General features: G+C 42.2%; 1 pseudogene across 1 annotated transcript in view; it reads left to right on the plus strand.

Moving 5' to 3' along the window:
* Positions 1 to 5,579, plus strand: part of LOC147636586 (uncharacterized) — a 29,868-nt pseudogene extending 24,289 nt beyond the window's left edge. Inside the window, exons 5-8 of the transcript XR_015266170.1 lie at positions 4,390 to 4,615; positions 4,713 to 4,855; positions 5,109 to 5,132; positions 5,230 to 5,579. The product of XR_015266170.1 is annotated as an uncharacterized LOC147636586 (transcript). The remainder of the gene's footprint in view (positions 1 to 4,389; positions 4,616 to 4,712; positions 4,856 to 5,108; positions 5,133 to 5,229) is intronic.
* Positions 5,580 to 6,000: the final 421 nt, after the last annotated feature.

Here is a 6,000-nt window from a genome sequence, read left to right on the forward strand (position 1 = left end):
TTAGGTGTCAAGGGTAATTGAAGAGTACCTAGCAAAAGGACTCATTCGCCCCAGTCTCTTAGGGTTTGCTTCTTCGATTTTGCTAGTTAAGAAGAAAGATGTTCTTATCGAATGTGTATAGACTATAGTGCCTTAAATAAACTTATTGTAAAACATCGATATCCAATGCCAAGGATCAGATTCGTATTAAAGACGAAGATGTATCTAAGACTCCTTTTTGTACTCGTTTTGGTCATTATGAGTATCTTGTAATGCCATTTGGGCTTACTAATGCACTAGCCACATTTATGATGTTAATGAATGATGTCTTTAGGTCATTCATGGGTAAATTTGTGATGGATTTTATTGATGAACCACAGTTGTTTACAGTATTTGGCGTGCTCAGGAAAAATGTGTTGTATCTTATGTCAAGAGGAAGTTGAATATTGAGACACATTATATCGGCGTTAGTTGTAAAGATGGATTCGAAGAAAGTAACAATAGTCTTAGCTTGGCCTATTTCACAGGACATTATTGCGCTCAGATCTTTCTTAGGACTATTTGGTTTTTATAGAAAGTTTCTTATTTTCTATTCTGAAACAGCAGCGCCACTAACTGACTTGTTGCAAGTTACCGTTGTTTATGTCAACTGCAAAGTTTTAATAAATTAAAGCAAGCGGTTGCAACTGCACCTGGTTGAAGATCGTGGATCCGTCATTACCTTTTGTCGTTGAGATAGATGCTAGTAGCATTGCCACAGGAGCTATGTTGAGCCAAGAAGGCCGACTAGTGGCTTTTGAGAGTAAGAAACTCAGTAGTTTGCAATGCAAGTGGCCCATACATAGCTTGAATTGTATGCAGTTAATACATGCAAGTGTCTCACATGGAAATCTTGTATTGACGAGGAAAAGAGAATGTTGTTTCTGATGCATTGTCTCGTATAATGTATCAGATGAGTTTTAGTATAGTCGAGAATGAGATCATTCATAGAATACATAAGCTCAAAAGACAGATCTGTATGTATGGAATAAGGCTAGCCAAGTAGAGGAGCAGTCCTATTTGATTTATTGTCTGGTAAACGTAGATTTACCATTGAGAATGGAATTCTCAAGAGAAACGGCAAGATATGCGTTCCGGAATCAGATGATCTAAGGGTATTAGTGACACGAGAATGTCACGATAGTCCATGTGTTAAACATTTCTAGTGGTGGCCACAGTTAAAGAAACATATTAATCATTATGTGACACATTGTTTACAGTGTTAGGTTACTAATTCAAGCGTGTGAAGTTGGCGGGATTGTTACATCCATTGCCTATCCCAGAGAGGAAATGACATAGTATTTTCGTGGATTTCATTATGGGTTTACCCAAAACTAGGAAAGGTTATAATGTTATCTTTGTAATTGTGGAGGCACATTTTGTTCCTACTACGAACAAAGTTGAAGCTCTGCAATAGCGGAATTATTTATTGCCAATGTGTTTAGATTACATGGCTTGCCAGAATCCATTGTGTCGGATAGAGATCCATGGTTTACATGTTATTTTGGTAACACGTTTTTAGTAAACTTGGAACGCAACTCTGCATGAGTAGCGATGATCATCTGTTGGAGGTGGCAATTCTCGTAGCTACTCTCGGGTTATTGCATGACTAGAAGTTGTGGTGGATTATCCCATATGCAAGAGCATGGGAAGTCAAAGAGCCATATATAGGGGGTGGTGGCATCTTGTCATAGATATCTCCTCCAGCCGGGTTTTGGGGGGAGCAATGGTTGGGAGATGGGAGCCCAACCACCGACGTTGCTTAGTGCCGTGGGGTGGTGTGCGTGTTGCTGCTGCGTGACTCTAGCATGGTATCAGAGCTCGGCCTGTGTGGTCTTGGGCGGTCCTAACCTCTGTGTGATCGAGGTGCTCGAATTGAAGGAGAGTGTTGGAGGTGGCAATTCTCGTAGCTACTCTCGGGTTATCGCATGACTAGAAGTTGTGGTGGATTATCCCATATGGAAGAGCATGTGGGAAGTCGAAGAGCCATATATAGGGTGTGGTGGCACCTTGTCATAGATATCTCCTTCAGCCGGGTTTTGGGAGGAGCAATGGTTGGGAGATGGGAGCCCAACCACCGACGTTGCTCAGTGCCCTGGGGTGGTGTGTGTTTCTGCTGCGTGACTTTGACATCATCCACAGACTAATGGTCAGACCGAGAGAGTCAACCAAGCCTTGGAGCATATGTTGAGAGCTTATGTCGAGGAATGATAGAGCGATTGGGAAAAGTATTTACCTTTATTGGCGTCTGTGTATGATTCGCGCAAGCATTCCTTTACAAAATTTTCTCCATTTGAATTGAATTATGGGTATAATCCAGTGATGCCAGGTACAATTGGATTACCTCAGAAGACACCCATGAATTTTTGTCTTAGATTCAGTTAAATTTATCTAGAGCTCGTGATTATATCCGTCGGGCTACGGATCCAACAATAAGTATGCTAATCCCAAGTGGATAGCTTGTTCTTTTAAAGCGGGGGAGAAAGTGTTTCTGCTTATTCCTCGGAGAACTAAGATGCTTCGTGTGGGTAAATCTACTAAGTTGTCGCCTAGATATTGACGATTTTGAAACAAGTCAGAGATGTGGCTTATAAGTTAGGCTTACCACAGGATTGTCGTGTCCACCCAGTATTTCATGTGAGTGGATTGAAGCGTTATCTTCATGGCGATGATAATTTAGTTGATGGTATGATTGCTTTGTAGGAATCTAATCAAGAAAATCATGGACCAAAACAGATCTTGGAACGAAGAGAAAGACGATTGCGAAATCGTAATTTTCGGAAGTTCCTTGTAAAATGAAAAGGACATCCCTTGACAGATGCAACTTTGGGAAAGAGAGTATCAGTTTCGTACGCGTTATTCTCAGGACGATGATTCCTAAAAGGGGGAAAGAATGTTACGACCCTTACACGAGACGCGTACACACCAATACGCGGGATTTACACGCTAGTAATGCGTGGTGGGTGTTGCGTGGGAAAACCAATGGCAGCATACTATTGCACATCATCACTTATAATAATAAGTGTGAACGGGTAACGTTAGTGGGTGACGGTTGTAGGTCAGTGATGTGTAGCATGGGGGTACCAGCAGGGCACAGGGGGCGTGTGAGTATGGTGTGTGGCTGGTAAGGTACACACTGAATGCCTGGGGTCACGGTATATATAATGGTTGGGTGGTGCCAAGCTAGGTTTTGTTTAGCTATTTTCGAGTCTCACATTTTTTGCAAGAGGCTAGATTCACAGAGCTAGAGCTCCTTGCATGGAGGCTTGACACGAGGAGGCAGCAAGGGCAACAGTGCAAAGGAAAATTGGGGTGGGGGGCACAAAGTAGAGGACGAAGGCACACATACGGGAGGGTTGGGGGGGGCATAGCAACAGACGGACTTTGGAGGGGAGGAGCACAGAGCACAGGAGGAGCGGAAGTGGAAAACGAAGGGGAGGCGGAAGTGAAGAGGGGGATGGCGCTAGCGAAGGCGGGAGGGGAAGCGATAGCGATGGCGAGGACAGAGGGGGAGAGGATGCACATGCTTGCTAACAGGGGAGCTCCAGTGCCAATCAAAGCTAAGGTTTAGTAGAGAATGAAAAGCCGCACTATGAATCTTTTTATTGGCACCTGGTTACTTTTTGGCTTTTGTTATATGAGATTTTTGGACTCTCTTCTCATGGTTTTTGAATGTGTGAAGCTATTTAAACTAGCTATGGAAAGCATCATTTAAGACTTCGAAATTTCCTGTGTGTATAAAGATGTAGGCTTAGAAGGTCTATATCTATGACTAAACTTATTGCACATGCTGACATGTACACACGTTTTGAAATTTTTTGGCACTCCAATGATTTTTAGTACCTCTAAGTCTACCAATGTTTTTTCTTTGTGATAGTAATAACTTGACAAAAGTCATCAATTCAAAAGCTATATTTTTTCTAGGTGCTAGATGTCGGATATCTATAGCAAACGTAGGTGGCACAAGACTCCTCGGTTTGTTGAGAGGATAAAGGATGCCTTACTGATCCTTTTCTTCTGTGCTAATGTTTTTGCCAATATTACACACCTTGAAGGAAATTTGCATCGAAGAAAGGTTCAAACAACAAAAAACCTTTTTGTGACCCTTAAAAAGGACTTTTTTTTCCAAGAATTAAAAAGGACATTTTTATGTCCTGTTAGGCTACCAAACTAGTGCTAAGGTCACCTATGTCAGTAAGCACTGCATGGACAGATCTCGACACACACACACACACACTCAGCTAGACATGACTTGTAGCTTTCTGTACTTTTAGCACCCCTCTTAAACACTAGTCTATTTGTATAATTTTCAGGCTTTCAAAGGTTTTAATATGAGTAGTCATTAATTCAGTAAGTGTGTGCTTTTTGCAGCCGATGTTGTGTGTCAGTGCTGTAAACCCCTATCTATATTCCAGGGTACCTATCCTCTCTCATGTCAAAGAGACCCGAAGAAAGCTGAGCAAAATGCTATCATGCATGCATTGCCCTTCGCATGGCCGAATACTGCAGACAATGGCTTCACGGAGGTATCTTTTGGAGAACAATGATTTTTTTGCCCTGCGTGATCTTGAAGATCTCTCCAAAGGTGCCTTTGCAGGTAATGCTGTAATACTACCGCTAGACAGTTGTTAACATTGGAGGCAGCATGCAAGCCTGGCTAAAGTAGTGTTTTTTTGGGGTCAATGGTTGTGCAGTGTTGCCGGGACTGCTCACTGCTGTGCTAGAGAGCTTGAGAGTGCACATAACAAAGCAGTGCTCGGTTTGTCAAGATACAGGAGAATGGTGTGGTGCTGGAATACTGTGCGAAGACCCTTTCAGTCCCATCTTCCCATTTCAGGTTGCCATTATCTCTCCGCTTCTCTTGTTCGCTCTATACACAAAAAATAAACCACAAAGTTGTCTTAAGATTGGACTGAGTTAGTTGGTGGTGGGCTGGCTTTTGCACCATGCTGCCCATAAGGTGGTGTGAGTTCAAAACCCAACACCTAAATTTATAGTGCCACAACCAAAGAAAAAGAAAAGATGGGGGGAGTTCATACATTTAATTGCATTTCTTTTTCAATAATTGATCTTTATCTGGATGGTTACAGGAGGAGAATATAACAAGTTGTAAGGTATGCCATGCACCTTTCCATCAGATTTGCTTTTCAAAATGCAGCTCTTGTCCCTCATGCCCTAAGGACTGGAGCAAGAAACAAGTGTATGCTGCAGGGTCTACACACTTTCAAATGGAAGATCTTGGTGATGATCACACAGAGGTACTACCATTTTCAAATGGTCAGGTGGTCGACAAAGCGATTGATGGTAGTGCATCCTCCTCTTCATTAGGAGGACCCAAGTTGCAAGGTCTAACTGAAGAAAAACAGTCTCAAACTCAGAGAAACTGGCCTTCTTTGTACAACTTTTTGCCAAAAAGGCGGTTGTGGTAGTCTTGAGGCTGGTACCAACATGTGATTGGTCTGCTAGGACCTTTCAAGTTGTTCATCAGCACTGTAATGTATGGTGAGACCATGCTTGTATATTACTTGTATATTTCATTAATAAACTCGATTTTTTGGGGAGGGTTCACTTGTTGGAAAGTAAAGAGAATTTTAAGGGCAGGATCATATGCAACAGGTGGCGTTTTCATTATCTTGTGCCAGACTGACTCGATCTTACAAAGTTTCAATCATGTTTGTGGAGGTTTAGATTGAGTTGAAGCTCCTTATGGAGCACATTACTTAGTCAACGGTTTTGAGTTGACAGTGCTGCCAGCACAATGATCTTCTCTCCTTTGCTCTCGAGTGCCTTTCTTCGTCATGAGCATGCTCTAATGCTCAACATAAGTAAAACATCACAAGCCATTTCAATGAGCCACTTAGAGATGCACCCGGCTCAAGGTGGTTGTGGTAATGTAAGAGCTCCTTTTCCAATATTGTTGTGGTGATGTAAGAGGTCCTTTTCCATACATACACTTACACGTTTTCTTATTTATTAAGTCAA

The sequence above is a fragment of the Cibotium barometz genome, chromosome 7 (assembly GCF_041138505.1).
Source record: "Cibotium barometz isolate CiBa-2024 chromosome 7, ASM4113850v1, whole genome shotgun sequence".
Lineage (NCBI taxonomy): Eukaryota > Viridiplantae > Streptophyta > Polypodiopsida > Cyatheales > Cibotiaceae > Cibotium > Cibotium barometz.